General features: G+C 42.0%; 1 protein-coding gene across 7 annotated transcripts in view; it reads right to left on the bottom strand.

Annotated features, from left to right (window-relative positions):
* LOC143831783 (contactin-4) overlaps nucleotides 1-17,058 on the bottom strand; it is a 669,529-nt gene that overhangs the window by 61,808 nt on the left and 590,663 nt on the right. The window lies entirely within an intron of this gene.

Below are 17,058 nucleotides of genomic sequence, written 5' to 3'. Positions count from 1 at the left end.
TTGTCATTGTCATGAGTTAAAATTTAAATGGAAATAAAATGTTCCTTATGTTCATGGTTGTGGCGCGTCTGTATCTTATTTTGAAGGGATGTTTAAACATTATCATAGCAATCAGAGAGTGTTAGGGCAGTGGTTGAGAGTAGAGGAGTAAACTACCCCCCCCCCACCGGGCCTCAGTAAAATTGTCAAGCGTTGAGTAGTCCCCGGTGATAAAAAGGTTGGGGACCACTGCCCTACAGTATTCCTAGGGGTCCATTGTACTTAGCATTACCAAATACAGCTCAGAGAAACAGCTGGAGGTTTGGGGGTAGCATTGGGTTGGATTAGAAAATTCTTGGAGATTTTAGGGCTGGAGTCTGAAAGATGAGGTTTGAGTAGGGGAGGTAACCCAGATTAATATGATTCAGCCATTTTCTTTAGGGGAATTAACCTTTGTCACCTGGAGACCAGTTGTAATTCCAAGAGAAATTTCTAGGTAGCACCTGGAGACTTGCAATGATAGGGTAGTGCCTGGGGAGTGCAGAGTTTAAGGAAGGGAGAGATCTCAATAGAGACGTGATACTACTGAGTCTACCTTCCAAAGTGTCCATTTTCTCCAGGGGAACTCCATAATCTCTAAAGTCTGCAAGTTAGTTGTAATTTTGGATGAACTCCAAATCCCACCTTTAGATTGATAATCTTTACATGTAGGATATAATCGGGGTGGGGGTGTGATAGAACACTGGGGTGGAAGGGAGAAAAGAAACGTTACAGCTTATTTAGTACATCTAAAGCTATAATTTCCAAATCCTCAATGTAAATCCCAGCAAATTTAATATTAGCATATTTGAAGGAAAAGTGCATATAGTTTTGGCATAAATTCAGTACAATCTAGAAATTCCTACACATTATGAATAATTATCAAATTAATTATAGGGGTAAATCTTAGTTACCTGTAATCCTAAAATAATTTTGTACCTGGAAAATGCCAATAAACACAGGTATGGTCACCTACTATACTATTATCAAAGAAGACAGATGCCTTGGTGGTCAAGAGCACCAAGAATGGGGATGTGAAATGCTTGTCCCTGTGATCCCAACAGAAAGTCAATGAACTGGATGAAAACTAGAATATGGAGAGTAAAACCTAGGGGCAAATAAAATACAAGTCTGTGAGTAGGCTGTTTATCTTTAATTTCACCAATAGGAAAAAAGTTAAATGTCTGGAAGAGATGACATCTGCTGTGTTGGACCGCAGGAGGGCTAGATATACCTTCTATGCTTGCCACGCTCAAGTTAATAAAGGCTGTGGCCAAATTCATGCCAAGACACATAGTCCAGTGTCCTTATTAAGGCAGTAAGTATCCCCTTGCAAGGCAAAAGGAAATGGTCTGTGTATTAAGGAGGCAAAGACTGCTCCCAAAGTAGCTCGTGATTTATCAAAGACCACATATGATTTCTTCTGCATCTGATTAACCTTCTCTGCAATATGGTCATCATTTTTGTAATGACAGTAGATTATTCTATTCTTGAAGAGATGGATATTGGCTAGGTTTAATCAATATTCGGCAAAGGACGGCACCTTGAATTTGTTGGGAAATTCATAAAGTCAGCAACAGATGCTGCTAGAATTTGCCATGCCAGTGCAATTTAAGATGCCCCTGAAATGATGGGTACTCTGTTTTTGTGGCTTAATACATACAAACCATGAGCAGTAAAACTGTATGCTTTGTTTTTATAGGATAATCAGGCAGCCGTGTGGCTGCCATAAAGGGCCAAATAAAAGTTCCGTCAAATGACAGATTTCATTGTCATTTCTAGATACCATTACATATGATTCTTTTGTGTCACATCTGCATGGGGGGGAAAGCTTGATTTAATAAGACTGCAATCCTTTCTATAAAGTGGCAATTAAAACAAGGCATTATGCCCCCCTTGTTCTTTGGGGGGGAACCCCTCTCTTTTTCTTCTTTCTTTTCCCTAGCACTTGATAGACTTCCATTTGTTTAGTCTTCATAGCGCTCACAGTGAGCATCCTTCCCTGGCACCCTCTGATGCCATTCCATTTCCTAATGTGTTTTCAGATTTAAATTAACCTTCATTTATTATGCAGCTATACAAAGAGCACATATTTCAGCCTCCAGAATGGTTCTCTGGTGATTGAATGCCCTGTCCCTCTGCTGGAAGAAGGGAAGTGCTGATTCCTGAGAGGGCAACTCTTACATCAAGTGCTGACAGTTTTAAAAATGTATACTTCAATATTTGTTTCAAAACAAGCACTGGATTATAAGCGTGCAAGAAACAGCTATCTTTTCAAAAGTGTACATGAGGTGAGTGTGTCCAGCCAAACAAAGCAGAGAGTATTGAACTATGTTCCATTCACATGCTCTTTGGAAATCAAGAATTCTACAACATCACCAATTTGGGGCACATTACATACACTCACATAATCGATGCAGCATATAGAGACATAAGGATTACGCCATTGAAATGGCTCACATGTATGTTGTTGCAGGTGGCTGCCTTAAACCATTACCTTGCCAGAGGAAAACTAGCAGGTGAAGGAAAAATTCTTGTGCATCCTCCTCTGGTGACATGCTAAGCTTCCACTGTTCAGAGGTTTTTGCTTCAAATAGTCCAGGGATTATGTGCAACAGGATTTAGCCACCGTCCTCATCTGCTACAAGCTCTCGTTTATTTTTCTACCCTCAGTCATTTGACTCAGGGCACAGATGACCAGATTTGTACAAAACACTTGGATTTGTATGAGACATGGTGCAATGAGGAAAATCAATGTAATGCTGCTTTCCTTGGATATAAAGTCTACAGACAGGGAAGAGAAAGGTATGGGGGGGGGTGTTCAATGTATTAAAGAGGGCATACAGTCAATTAGAAAGAAAACTTAAGGGGGATAATTGCCTCATGTAATTATTGCAATTGGAGATACCAATTCCTAAGGGTAATTTGAATGTGGGGTATTACAGCTTTCTGCCTGACTGAAACTATGGGGATGGAATTGAGATGTAGAAATAAGGGAACAACTAAGTTAGAAAATGTGGCAAAAATACGTTATTTCAACTACCCTAAATGTGTGCTTAGACATCCCACAGAGACACATTTCTAGCTAGCATAAATGACTGCACACTGCAGCTGTCATGGAGGGGTACTGACCCTAACCCTAGATTTGGTTCTGACTGGGAGGAGCATGAGGTCTGCTAGAAAACATAAAAGCTGTTGGACTGGAAACAATGGAAATTGAAAGATTCATGGAGGATATGTCCATCAGTGGTTACTAGCTATGATGAGTAAAGGGATCTTCCACATTCAGAGACAGTAAATAGTTGAATACCAGTGCTAAGAGGTAAAATCACAGGAAGGACTTGGTTTTGTTGCTGTGTTTGTTGACCCTTCAGACCAACTGGTTGGCTGCGGTACAAAACTAGATCCTGGATGGGCACTTCATACGTTCTTTGTTCAGTACTCATTGGACGCAAAAAAAATCTCATATCTCACAAGTTTGTCGTAAGGATAAAAATGGAGAAATTGAAAACCATGATATCTGCCGTGTACATCTGCATGTTTCTCGAGAAAATTAGCATTGATTAATAATAACACAGACAGAAAGAGTGGCTGTCAACAGTTTATGAGAGCAAACATATTTTAAACCTAACCCCGAGAAGAAGATAGTAAGCAGACAGCTGAGCAATAATCACTGATTTCAATGGGAAGTGCATATAATTAGCTCCTGACACTGACTGACAGCAGGTTCAGTATACATCTGAGATCTTAAACATTCACAAAACATGTTTAAGATTTCAACATTTACATGTGAGTCCTATCACTGCTATATTTTGGATAGCCACGTAACATGCATATATTGAATTGAGCCAAAACATTTCCAGGATTAATTTATTTCAAAGTATCAAAACAGGTTTTTTTTTAAGTCTTGGAAATAAAAGACCATTTATATTCCTAGAGGATGAATGTAAAAAACAATTTTCCTTTGCTTCTTGACCCATGAAGTTCAATAGCTTCCATGGAGAAAGAACAACTAGAACTTGACAGTAAGCAAGTCTCAGGAAATGAAAGACTGACAGTGGCAGCATAAAAATGCTTTCCCTGGCTAAGTCCCATTTAAAAGATTATTGAATGACCTGCTTAGCACGGCACTGTAAAGGTCTGTATGGGGAAATGTGCATACCAAGGGTCCTTCAAAAAGAAAGCCTACTGTGTATATTGTATGTCTCATTCCAAACCAGGCAGTAGAATGAGGATCAACAGATTCACAAAACAGAGCTAGGGACAGGTAGGAAGTACATCTCAACAAATCTGGAGGAAGTTCCAGGTTTGCAGAAAAAAACTTTTTAACAGAGGAGGTTAAAGCTCCCCCAAATATAATATAAATAATGCCTGTAGCTTTAATATATGAAAAGAATGTCCACTGAGTTTTCAGTGGCCATTTTGGAGGATGGTAGGGAACATCTTCCAAGCCTTGGCTTCTATAGTCTTGGCTTCTATAATCTGGAGACGAAAACAGCTCATGAACTATCTCCCTCTCATGTCGCAACCATGACAGAACAGGGCTTGTTGGGGATGGGTCCAGCAGCAACTACCCAGGACTCACTGCCTATAAAACTGGGCTCAGTCTAGTGATAGTGGCCAACAAACAACTCGATCCAGCTGAAAAGGCCGTGACCCAGGTTGAGGCCAAAGCAAGTAGCTATAGGCAGCCACAGGAAATGGTTACAGCAACATCAGTGAAACAAAAGGCATTGGGATGATTGGCAAAAAACAACCAAAAAAGATTTTTTAAAGGTACATATAAAAGTTGTCTTCTTTTTTATTCCAAAATGCTACAAGTTTCAGGTATTGAATACCTTATTTCACTTTCACTTTTTCACAGCATATTCCATCAGCACAGGCTAAAATTCTAGCTTCCAAGTTGCAACAGACTGGATCCATACAATGTAGGTTGCCATACTGCGTGGAAGTTAGAATTTTAGTCTGTGCTGATGGAATATGCTGTGAAAAAGTGAAGGTGAAATAAGGTATTCAATACCAGAACCAGGTTGAGGCCAGGCTACCTCCTGTGGACCAAGGATCACCAGCAAATTCGTTCTCACAAAGCAAAGAGCCCTGCAGGGGGAAGGGGCATAAGGAAGTGAGTGGTCCCACAAATTCTACAGAAACATTATGGTTTGAACTACCATGCTCAGAAAGGAGCATCACATAGGCCCATTATGCACGGCCGCCGAAACGGCGATTTCGGGTCACGTGGAAAACGCGGAGGGGGAAGACGCGACGCATACCGGTTATGCACGGGGCGGGGCGCGACGGCGGCAAAACCCAGAGTAACCGATAATGCACGCGCCGATCCGGGCGCCGCTTCTGGTTGCGCCCCGCTCACCCGGAAGCTGCGCTTTCTTCCGCGTTTCACTGACGCGGCTTTTTCGGCGGCATGCACCGAAGCTGCAGCCAGTTGCAGCCGGCTCTGTGCGTTATCCGTGATTTTAGTCGCCGCCATTCCACCCCGAATGTGCGCTAAAACCCCCGTGCGTAATGGGTCATACAAGCAAGCAAGGGATGCACAAGAACTTGCAGAAGAGTACCAAATTTTCTCCTGTATCCCCTGCCTATTTCCTCTTTCATTTCATACTAGGGGCATGCTGACAGATCAAAATTCTGAGGGTGATATTGCAATGGAGCAAGAAGAAAACTTAAGAAAAATAATGGGTGACTTCAATTACCCTGATGCTTACAAGTTAAATGTATGTTCAGGTTATGATTGTAGAAGGTTGCCCCCAAAGGCCAGCATAATTACATCTGATTTCAGAGGAGTAAATTTGTCAACAAAACAAGGATGCCAATTAAAAGAGGAGCTGCAAACGAAGGCAAAACCATTAAAAGGAAACCAAACAAAAATCTTTAAGTACACAAGAAGGAGAAAAGAGGCCAAGGATCCAGCAGGGCTTTTGGACAAAAAAGTGAACATATGGCTGGAAGGAAGAATGAATTCTATGGGTTGGTTTACACTATGGAAAATGTGCCATGCTGGAGGCTGTTGTCTTCGGGAAAGATGATGGAACAACAGTTTACAAGAAATGACAGAGTGATTTGCTACAGGAGTTCCAAGAGTTCCCTGCTCTTTCACTCCTCCAGAAGTATTCTATGAAGACATTCACAAATATTTTCCCTTATAAAAGGAAAAGAGCTACATTTGCCTTTCCTTTAAACTGAGAACTAGGAAGTCAGATGGCACTACACTGAGGGTCTCTACCTGCACAAGCCCTCCAGGGCTGATCCTGCGTTAAGCAGGGGGTTGGACTAGATGGCCTGTATGGTCCTTCCAACTCTATTTCTGTGATTCTGTAGCTATAAGGCTCCAAATCACCTCAAAACATGGTGTTTGTTCTAACTCATCTTGTATATGAATCAGGAATGCAATTTCAGAATCTGCCTCACAAGAGGTCCCCAGGGAATAGACTCTTCTAAAGCCTAATTTTTCCTCTTTCGCCCTTAAAAAAAATCAAGCTTTTGGGAGTATACAAATGAATTATTTCTTTAAATTTTATCCAGAAAAAAATTCTGTGAAACACATTCCTGTGCGATGTCTTATTCTGGGTCTTTAACAAACTGTACTATCTGATATATTAAATTTTGCAACATCTAACAAGATGCCTCTAACACAAACAACGAGACATTATTTCACGATTCACAGCTTTAAAATGCACTATACAAAATGTCAACAATCTATTTCTTGGAAGTGTTTCTAAAACATACTTCAAATGGCAAACGGACAATTAGGCTTCATTGATTTTTAGTGCAAACCAAATTCTCTGTGTTGTTAAACAGCTTTAAGCTGCAAAGGAACACAACAGATGGAGTGGAAAAGAAATCATAGTTTAGTGCAGAGGGACTTGCACTTATTTCTCCCCAAGGGGAAAATGACCATCTTAGTTTTCTAAACAGTCTACCTTTAACCACTTCAACTAATGTTTGAGACATTATGACCTGGAGGCAAGTTGCTCCTCTAACAACATTAGCTACCCCAGTATTTTCTAGTTAGGATATCAGTAGTAAAAATATGAGTAAAATATTCCTCTACTCTAGAGTCAATAATCTACAAGAGCGAACAATAATGATCTAAATCTTTTTAGAAGAAGAAGAAGGGGACACTGTGCAAGAAAGAACCCATGCACAGATGCTAGCTCATAATGTTGGGTTGGAGGTTGGAGAGAGTGAACCTTGAGTTGGATCCAACCAGCATTTCTCTCAATTCTGCCGAATTACCCTCCTTACCACAGCCCCCATGCCACATGACTTTTGTCCATAGAGATCCAACAGTCCCAAGCATAACAGCCAGAGTAGTCCAGCAGTGGAATCTTCTGCCTAAGGAGGTGGTGAGCTCCCCCTCACTGGCAGTGTTCAAGCAGCGGCTTGACAGCTAGTTATCCTGGATGCTCTAGGATGATCTTGCATTGAGCAGGGGGTTGGACTAGATGGCCTGTATGGCCGAACTCTATGATACTGTAATGTTTTCGGTGGTCAAAGAGGACTTCTAACTCCTTCTTCGCCAACTGAAAGAACCCAAGAATGAAGATTCATCACTTTCCAGGCTTTGATTAATGATCTGAAATTGGGAGGCTATAACCAGCTCTTCCAAAATGCTGGAACCTCTGGAAAATTAGAATGGCTGACATTGACCATAAAGTTTTCTATCTCGCAGGTAGGAAGGTCTGAATTAACACACTTTTGTAGCTATAATAAATAGGCTTGTGCGAGGCAGCCGCCAAAGCGGCCGTTGTCACCTGTTCTAGCCAGTGCCGAGCCGCGAGGGGTGGGGGGAAAGGCGCAGGCACGGGGGCACCGATCGACGCACACACTCACAGAGCTCTGCACCTGCGTACATGCATCAACTGGCACGCCTGCACCTCCCCCCCCCTCAGAGCATGGCACTGGCTGCAACTGGCAGGAATGGCCGCTTCAGTGGCCGAATCACGCAACCCTAATAACAAATATTGATTTTTGCAACATTAAATCTGTTTTTATTTCAAGTCAACTATGAGTCTAAAAATAGGCACAAAACCCTAATGGCTTCATTTGATTAAACAGAAGAACTGAGCAAGTAAAAGTATCTGCACAAATAGATCAGTCCCAAACATCCATTTGCACAGAGTACCAAACAGAAAACTTGGATTATCATTTACAGGGAAATATATCTTCTCTAGAGCATCTTGTGGCGCAGAGTGTTAAGGCAGCAAACATGCTGTCTGAAGCTCTGTCCAGGAGGCTGGGGGTTCAATCTCAGCAGCTGGCTCAAGGTTGACTCAGCCTTCCATCCTTCCGGGATCAGTAAAATGAGTACCCTGCTTGCTGGGGGGTAAATGGTAATGACTGGGGAAGGCACTGGCAAACCACCCCGTATTGAGTCTGCCATGAAAACGCTAGAGGGCATCACATGACCTAGTGCTTGCACAGGGGATACCTTTACCTTTATATCTTCTCTAGATAAATAAAATCATGATTGTACACCTTGACAAAATGGTTCCAAAGCTTGCTATTGGTGGAATCTCTCCCCACCAGGGCCAATTGCTGCTCTTGCTCAGGATTCTGCCCCCTGCCGTTCCCTTTAGGCCTGCTGCGACAGAAGCTCCTGACTGAGGCGAGGGATGCAGTTAAGGGCTTAATTTCCCATACATATTTTTAAAAATGCGTTCTTAGTTATAAAGAAGTGTCCTGTTATATAATTATTTAATTGCTTAGAACATAGATGCTTAGGTTGAGAAATCCTCACCCCTCCCTGCTGCCAAAGAATTTGGGCGAGGAGAGGGATGTGGTCTCTGGGCCCTGCATTGTCCATATGTTCAGTCCAATTATCTGTATCCTACCACTCCATAAAGATAATCTGTAACTTTCCTGCAGCATAAGGAGTCTCCTGCCAATTTAACCAGCATTTCCACCAATGGAAGAGCCACTGAGGCTGGGGGAAGTTTCCTTAGGCTAGAGGAATTTCCCCCAGTGTAAGGTATGACACTGTCCACTGTGTATAAAATAATAACCAGATAGTACTTAAGCCCAATGAAATCTCATTTACAGAAACTTTCCAGTGTCGTGTGGGCAGTCTTGTAGAGAGAGAGATACCCATGTACCCCTTGTTGACCGATTATTACTATATTGTCCTAAAGTTAAGGCAGTGGAGGAGGCAAAATGCCAAAGTTAAGGCAAAATCATTATTTCTAGATCTTCTCAGATAGTTTATTCATGTATATTGTGAACATGGACATAACTTGACTCAATTATTTAATGTTTATCTTTATGTTTTATAATGAAAGCCAACTCTTCTTTTTTAGAAGCCACAAGGCAATCAGGATATAAAGGGGGAGAAAATGAGCTGAGATTAGCCAAAATGAGCTGAGATGGTACCAACAATCAAGCTGCATTCTGTAACCCTGCTAGGCTGTGTGCAGAACTCCTTCCCCAAGGACAGGAAGGTAGCTCAGTGCTTGCGGGAAAGGTCTGCTTGAACCTCAGCTGGACAGAATGCCGAGACAAACCAGGAAAATGGCAGGAGTTGTAGTAAGCTACTGTTCTAGCTGTGCCATCTTCCTGTAGCAGCTGCTGGTGGCCAAGTGCAGTGAACGAGTGTTTCCATCTGGGACAGATTGGTGTCTGGCAGGCAGCACCCAGGGCAGGCTGGTCTTGAGACACAAAAATGCCTGGAACAGTGCCTGTGATTGTTGGATTAATTTGCTCATGCAAGCACCTTGCCTCAGCTGGCCAGCCAGCACTTGCCTGTTGTTTTCCAACCACTATTTCCTTCCCTGATGCCAAGTGCCCAATGTTTCTAATTATTTGCATCTGCCCTTGGTATGACTACTGAGGGGACCTCTTTCAAGGCTGTTTTGGTGAGGGTCAGGGCACACATTTGGGGTGGGATGTCTTCTTTGTCAACCCCCCTCCCCATGGCTACAGACCTACCATTGGAGAAGCAAGCTGATATAGCTGCAAAAAGCATCCTATCAGCTTCATTTAACCTGGCAGGTCTTGACTTAGCCAATCTGGCCACATGATTCCATGCCACAGTTACCCAGTGGCTAGAATACTGTAATACTGCATGAGTCTTCCCTTGCAGTATAGATACCAACAGCCACATTATTAGTAGGTGCCAAGCCTAGAACGTTTGTTATATCCATTCTGCAGTTGCTGCATTAGCTGTTAGGCTCCATTCAAGATGCTGGTTGTGACCTTCCATGGCCTACGTCCCATACATCTGCAAGACCACCTGCCCCACCATGTTGTTATTCAATGCTGTATTACCATATTTCTCTTTCTGTACTCTATAATCCATCTTGAGCCTTAGTGAGAAAAGCAGGCTAGACAGACAGACAGACAGACAGAGTGGTAGATAAATGGCATTTTAAAAGATTACACAAATACATGGGGGATATGGTAGCTAAATTATAGTGATCAGATTGTTGGGGTGGCGGTGGGAGGGGCAGCGGTGGGTGCAGTTCCTGCTCGGCGACGGGGGGGGGCGGCTCCTGCTTGGTGGTAGGGGAGCAGCAGCGGCTCCTGCTCAGTGCGGCTCCTGCTCATGGCTCTCCTTACCTGGGGTGCTGCAGGCAGTGAGGCAAACGGCAAACGGCACAGAGAGCCAAGAGGGCGACTCACTGAGCCTTACATAGGTTGGCGCCACACCTCCTCAGAGCGATGGCCAGCTACAGCGGAGTGCATCCCGGCCGAGCCGCCATCACTCTCATTGGCCCTGCTGCCGCTTACCTTGTGACTGACCTCCTTAGCACCGCAAGATGCAGGACGGACAGGCACTTTAGGAAAGCACCCGCGGGTCCCATTTGCTGCCACTGCCGCCCCCCAAAGCCAGGCTGGTTTGAGCGGCTTGTGAGGCTACTTGCGGTGTTCAGGCCAGGTGGGACTTTTTAAAAAAGCCCCAGGATGCGGGACATTTCTTTGGAACCCGTGACTGTCCCGCGAGATGCGGGGCAGATGGGCATCTTATGCTAAATAGAATCAGCACATCCAAAGGCAGTGCACCGCTGAATACCAGTTGATGGTGCTCAAAGAAGCAGGTGAACTCTTGCCCTCATACCTTGCTTGTGGGCTTTCCAAAATCAATTAGCTGACAACTGTTGGGAAACAGCCTGCTGGATTAGATAGGTTTTGTGGTTGATCCATTGGGGTTCTTTTGTTCTAATGTCTGCTTTATCCCTTTTCTTGTGAGTTGAACGCATGTTTAATGTGAAATCAAGAATAATCTTCAAACGACGCAAAAACGATTGGACTTTTTTATAAATATGGGGAGGGTCACAAGAGCAGTCTTAAAACACTATAAAAGCTATTAGCCCTATCTCTTGGGGATTATCTTTTAATAATAAAATAAGAGGTAATACAATGAACAGAACACTTCTCTCAAGAAGAGAGAACAATTTTTCTATAGGGTATAATGCTGAGGGTTTGTCTTTTTTTCTTTCTTTTTTTTAAAAAAGAGCATATGTTCTGTCTTGTTTTACCTAGTGAAACAAATATTGAGGAACATCAGACACTTGGTCCTGTCTGAGTTTCCTTATTTATGTGAGCAATTACATTTTTTAAAACCACTTAAGTGACTGAAATAGTAAATAGCAAGGGAAATAAAACATGCTGAATTTAGCATTTTACAGAGTTTTTCCTAGAGTATCCAGTTTCTCATTAAATAAGTTTTCTACAGGCGGAATAACAAATGCAATTGAAGTCGATGTTCAGAGGTGGTAGATCCATTTTAATTTTAGATTTTAAATATATATATATCTATAGCTTTAATAAACCCAGAGGAAGGCTCTGATACTGCCAAGAATTGTAGGTCAGAGATCTATGGTTTTTAATATCTAGCTACTCTTCAATAAACCTTTCATCACATTAATGGCTAAGTCATACTGATTGTAAAGCAGTTGTAATGAGGCAATTAGTAAGGCCTGTGACAACCATGGAGAATGAAATGAACAAGCCTTTCAACACAAACCAGATGGATATCTTCAATATATTTCTTATTGTCTGCTTGTAGTGATATGCTAAATTGAATCAAATCAGTACTCAAGAAGACCATTTAAATTGTTTAGCAAAACAACACATACACACAAATAAAAAATACTGCAGGATGTTTTATATCCTATGAGTACATTTTGTATGATATGACCAGAACGTTTTTTTTTTGAGAAAATGTCATTAATTCATTCAATTTTTGTAAAAAAAAATCTATGGTATTAGATTTAAAAAAATCTATGGCATTCTATGGTATTATTTAAAACAAGTGGGGACTCACAAGAAATGTATGGGGTGGTTATCTCATTTACCACAACATTTCTTTTCTCTCCACTTCTTTGCCTCTCTCATACTATTTCTCCCTCTGCCACCCCTTTTCTTACTCTGTCTCTCACTCATACCTTCATTTACTCTCTTTCCGCCTCTCATAACTCTCCTGAGCACCCAACTGCCCACCTGATTCCCCCCCCCCTACACACAGCAGCAGTGGCGGCAGCAGTTCTCCAGGAATCACAATGTTGTCCCCAACTACAGAGATCAGTTCCCCTTAGGGAGATCTAAGCGGTGGACATTTAGGACGTTGAGGTCTGGAGAGAGAAGCAACTTTGGTAGGGTGAAATTCCATGGCAGCCATTTTCTCCAGGGGAATTGGTCTCTGACGTTCAAAGAGTAGTTGTAATTCTGCCTTCCACAAACCCTGCCCTCCTCAGACTCTATCACAAAATCTCTAGGAATTTCCCAACCTGGAATTGGCAACTCTGTCCCCAAGGATTCCTTCCTCAATGGCCAAAGTACACCTAGAAAGGGCCATGCTTCCCCCTTACTTTTTACTGACAGCCAAGCTTGGAATACTGTGGTTGCCTAGCAACAACAGCTGAGGGAATCATTTTTTTAAAAGCTGCAGGTGCTACTTTGATCATTTTCACATTTTTAAGCCCCCACTGTATTTTTTCTAAGGTTTCACATTTTTTTCCCCCAAACCTGGAACTCTTTTCAGGTCTGTAAGAAGATCTGTCTTGCCTGTTCACAGCTCCAGTCACTAGACTTAAGTGTCCAAAGATTTGATCTTATAGAGATCAAATTGCCAACATAGAGATCAAATTGCCAACATACGCTGGATCATGGAGAAAGCTAGGGAGTACCAGAAGAACATCTACTTCTGCTTCATTGACTATGCTAAAGCCTTTGATTGTGTGGAGCACAACAAATTGTGGCAAGTTCTTAAAGAGATGGGAATACCAGAGCATCTTATTTGTCTCTTGAGAAATTTATATGCAGGTCAAGAAGCAACAGTGAGAACTGAACATGGAATCACGGATTGGTTCAAAATTGAGAAAGGAGTTCGGCAAGGCTGTATACTGTCGCCTTGCCTATTTAACTTGTATGCGGAGCACATCATGAGAAAGGCGGGATTAGAGGAGTCACAAATTGGGATCAAGATTGCAGGGAGAAATATCAACAACCTCAGATATGCAGATGATACCACTCTAATGGCAGAAAGTGAAGAGGAACTAAAGAGCCTGTTGATGCGGGTGAAGGAGGAGAGTGCAAAAGTTGGCTTGAAACTCAACATCAAGAAAACAAAGATCATGGCATCCGGCCCTCTCAATTCCTGGCAAATAGATGGGGAAGAAATGGAGATAGTGACAGATTTTATTTTCCTCGGCTCCAAGATCACTGCAGATGGGGACTGCAGCAAAGAAATTAAAAGACGCTTGCTCCTAGGGAGGAAAGCTATGGCAAATCTAGACAGCATCCTAAAAAGCAGAGACATCACCCTACCAACAAAAGTGCGTTTAGTCAAGGCTATGGTATTCCCAGTTGCAATGTATGGCTGCGAAAGTTGGACCATAAGGAAGGCCGAGCGTCAAAGAATTGACGCTTTTGAACTCTGGTGCTGGAGAAGACTCTTGCGAGTCCCTTGGACTGCAAGGCGAACAAACCGGTCAGTCCTAGAGGAGATCAGCCCTGACTGCTCTTTAGAAGGCCAGATCCTGAAGATGAAACTCAAATACTTTGGCCACCTCATGAGAAGGAAGGACTCCCTGGAGAAGAGCCTAATGCTGGGAGTGATCGAGGGCAAAAGAAGAAGGGGACGACAGAGAATGAGGTGGATGGAGGGAGTCACTGAAGCAGTAGGTGCAAACTTAAAAGGACTCCAGGGAATGGTAGAGGACAGGAAGGCCTGGAGGATCATTGTCCATGGGGTCGCGATGGGTCGGACACGACTTCGCACATAACAACAAATATAAGATTTGGCATTTCAAACAATGAACAGGAAAAAAATGCCTTGCGAGAAGGTGGATATTAAGGAAAAGGTAGGTACTACTTGAAAGGAGCATGTTCACACCCCTAAACCTGACAAAAATCGACTGAATTCATTCTATGAGCCAGATCAGATGTGAAGTTGGTTTGGCTTTGATTGCTTTCATTACTGAGAGCAATACTTCCATCTTTTCACCATCATTGATTTATAAAGCACTTGCAATATTACAGGTTCTGAGCTGAGAAAAAGATAAACAAGGTCCTGGCACAGGTTTACAATCTAAATTAAAACGAAGAACAAAGAGAAAGAAACATAAAAGAGAAATGGAAACCTTTGACATCCTGGGCAAAAGGGAAACAAAGATAACAGAGAAATTGTGAAATGGGAAGTAATTTAAGTTAGGACAGAATGATATCAGGAAAGAAAGATAAAATAATTCTTGCCATGAGTAAAGGAAGGGAACTCATTCTGTAGGAGGATGTGAGACAAAAAGCCTTTGGAACCAGGAGAAACCAGAAGTAAAGAGTTGAACGTTAACAAATTAGTAACTAATGGAAAAATGGACAGGAAACTGAAAACAGAACACTGAAGTCATATTGAGAAGTGTGAGATGAAGAAGATATATAAGGTCAGAAGTCTGAACTTGATGTGAAATTGAAACAGAAATGAGAAATGCCAAGTGATGAGATGTATACCAAGATTAAATCAAGAAGTTACAAGGAAGATGATTAAATGAACAAATTATTAAAGGACAGCAGTAAAGACAGTAGAAGGTCTATGATCAATTGTTACTACTGAAATAATGTTGGGATGGACTCAATAGTAGCCTATTGGGATGTAAAAGCAGGGCAATACATGAGCATTCTAGTATATATTTACATCTTGTCCTTTCTTCTAGGAAGTCAGAGTTCCCCTTTTGCCCAGAAGCTGCATCATTTGGAAGTGCGGATTTGCCCCGCTTCCATATGACCACCCCCTCAGCCTGTGCGGAATTGACCTCATAGATTAAGATGACCAGATTGTCCCACTTTTGGAGGGACATCTGGGGGCACCTGGCAAATTGTACTTATGTTAAAATTTTAAAAATATATATTACAATACTATTTTTGCGTTCTATGCATTCTATGAACATTTTTGTTGCTCCATATAGACCAAATTTTTAATCAAGAACCCCCCCCCCCAGTCAATGGTGTTCCACTTTACCAATGTTAAAATCTGGCTACCTTATCATAGTTCCAAGTAGATTACAGTTTGTTAAAAACTGGCTTAAAATTATTAATTAAACTTCTATTCTACCTTTTCTTGGCTGACTCAGGGCAGATTACAACATTTAAAAATTACATAAAAACTTAAAATATAATGTAAAACCTAGTATGGTTAAAATTCAGAAAAATATTTCTAATATTGCCCATAAATCCTATCCTATAGTTGGGGAGGGCATGATGTCATTTTCCTAGAAGTTCCAATTGGTGGATGCTGATAGAGGTGGGGACGTCTTGAACAGCAGATGGTAGTTTTTATTGTGGTCACATGCTCCCTCTCCATATTAGACGTTTACTACCTTTCCTCAGTTGGATCAGTTTATGGCTCTACACTGTTGCTGGGAAAGAATACCAGTAAAAAATGTTGCATTAGTCTTTCCGCCATCAGGGCACATACAGGTGTGGTTGAAGAGGTTTATTTTTCTAGGCAGCCCTTGACTTTGGAACCTCCCTTGTAACCCGGCCATGTGTACAGATGGGCAGGTAAGGAAGGACTACCACAGCTGGTCTGCTTTTTCTTCTTCCTTCCATTTGTTGAGGGATGCATGGGCTGGGGCAAGGGAAGGCAGGCTGTGTTTGTGCACCATGGCCTCCAGTCCCACTACTGATTATACGGTGCACCAAGGGTGCATCATTGGGAACAGTGCCACCATCCAGGACTGCCCCTTGTCACAGCATACCCTCCTCTATTAGAACATTTCCTGAGTTCTTTTTGGCAAGCTTTCCTCCCACCAGAGCTCTGCACAACTGTCTAGCACTGGAAATGGGCAGGCTAGCTCTGCCATGTGCAAGGAACAATGAGTCCATAGTTAGCAGTTCATCTTAGAAAAGAAGGGAAATACTCTTGGATCTTGTTGGATTCGGATAGGGAATCAATGACCATACAATTTTATTTTGTTTTTAAAAAATACTTGTCCACAACTGGCCCATAGGAATAATTTATACACTTTCAAATGCTGGTAACATTCTTAATTAGCAGATCAAACTTGCCTGCAAGTCAGAATTTATAAGCTGAACAGCCTAATTCAAATATTTGCCACTTGGATTTTCATAGTGTTTTATATTCGCATAATATAATCTGTGCAAATTGGATTCATATAATTGCAAAACGCAAGGCAAAAAGAATACAGAGCTGTCTCTACAGTGTCATTACATCTTATAAACTATCAAAACTATGGCATACCTCCGATAACCCAGCTGCTTATTACAGTACAAATACCTATACTATGAACATATTCCCTAATCAAATCAAATAGTTAACTTATAACATTTCCAGACACTATTTTGATGGCACCAGCTCTGAACCAGCCCTATTCCAAGTCATCATGCAGATTCAAATATCTGTGGCTCAGGCATTAGTACTGTAATAACATATGAATGTGAGACTCTATGGACCATGTACCACTGTTTACTTATTTATTTATGTTTAAATTTATAGACTGCCACTCTCAGCCCAGCCAGTTCGTGGCGGTTTACATTAGAATAAAATCCACATTAAAACCCCGATACAATATA

Source organism: Paroedura picta, chromosome 3 (genome assembly GCF_049243985.1).
Source record: "Paroedura picta isolate Pp20150507F chromosome 3, Ppicta_v3.0, whole genome shotgun sequence".
NCBI lineage: Eukaryota > Metazoa > Chordata > Lepidosauria > Squamata > Gekkonidae > Paroedura > Paroedura picta.
The sequence above is the reverse complement of the archived record's forward strand: the minus strand, read 5'-3'. Positions and strand labels throughout refer to the sequence as shown.